This window comes from Cucurbita pepo, unplaced genomic scaffold (assembly GCF_002806865.2).
Source record: "Cucurbita pepo subsp. pepo cultivar mu-cu-16 unplaced genomic scaffold, ASM280686v2 Cp4.1_scaffold003115, whole genome shotgun sequence".
NCBI classification, from domain to species: Eukaryota; Viridiplantae; Streptophyta; class Magnoliopsida; order Cucurbitales; family Cucurbitaceae; genus Cucurbita; species Cucurbita pepo.
The window spans coordinates 1-1,297 of NW_019649132.1; the positions used below are offsets into that span (position 1 = coordinate 1).

Here is a 1,297-nt window from a genome sequence, read left to right on the forward strand (position 1 = left end):
AGCGTGAAGTTATAAAGCTATTACGAGAATGGAGTTGTAACAGTTAAACGAACACAACTCTCCGCAATGGTATGATATTGTCCACTTTGAGCATAAGTTTTCTTAGCTTTGCTTTGGGTTTCTTGGGTTTCTCCAAAGGGTCTCATACCAATAGGGGTAGTATTCCTCACTATAAATTCAGTATGATATTGTCCACTTTGAGCATAAGTTTTCTTAGCTTTGCTTTGGGTTTCTCCAAAGGGTCTCCATACCAATAGGGGTAGTATTCCTCACTATAAACTCATGAACATTCCCTAATGTGGGACTTCTAATGGTCACTATAAACTCATGAACATTCCCTAATGTGGGACTTCTAATGGAGTTAGTATTCCTCGCTATAAACCCATGATCATTCCCTAAATTAGTCGATGTGGGACTTCTAATGGAGTTAGTATTCCTCACTATAAACCCATGATCATTCCCTAAATTAATCGATGTGGGACTTCCATCATCCAACAGTAACTATTGTTATTGTGCTGGAGCTCGTATGAGAGAGAGAGTTTCATTGTTCGTTTACTATAATCAAAATTAGTGTTAGGGTTATAGGTAAGGGAAACATCTAGGATTTGTGGTCTCCTTTTAATCATTATTGTTCATAATTAATATTTAAGATAGGTTTAATTATTTATTAATATTTAAGATGAGGTTTAGTTATTTCATATTATTTACTGTTTATATATATATATATTTTTTTACAATATCCTATTCCTAATAACACTCATTTGAAGTTAATTAGTTATTTTATTATTGATTGAATGATATTTATATTACTTTGGATTTATCAATCTTAAATAAGTCGTGGGTTCACACCGCATATAATCAGAGTTAAAAGTGTACATACTTATTAAATAAACAAAATTGTGTTCAACTCAACATCAAAGTCAGGATGGCCGAGTGGTCTAAGGCGCCAGACTCAAGTTCTGGTCCTCGTGAGAGGGCGTGGGTTCAAATCCCACTTCTGACAATTTTTAGCGGGGCGGACCCTGATTATATAACTCATTTTTTGATAGCTTTATGAAATATTTATAATATGACGATGTGAATATTTGTTTAACCTTAGATAAGTGTGCCATTTTTGGTTGTTTCTAAGCTTGATATTTTGTCTCTGGTTTAAAAATCAACTATAAATGACTCACAAATATCTATTTCTCCGGCAACCTTCCGTCTTTGAATGAACACTTATCCACAACCTTGTCCCCAGAGACCAAGGTCAACCCTGTGTGAGCAGCAGATAACTCATCCTTTGGGCATTGTTGTT

General features: G+C 34.7%; 1 non-coding gene across 1 annotated transcript; it reads left to right on the plus strand.

The window, feature by feature from the left end:
- The first annotated feature begins 919 nt into the window (after positions 1–919).
- Positions 920–1,003, plus strand: TRNAL-CAA. The gene has a single exon. It is a non-coding gene; the product is annotated as a tRNA-Leu (tRNA).
- The last annotated feature ends 294 nt before the right edge of the window (positions 1,004–1,297 follow it).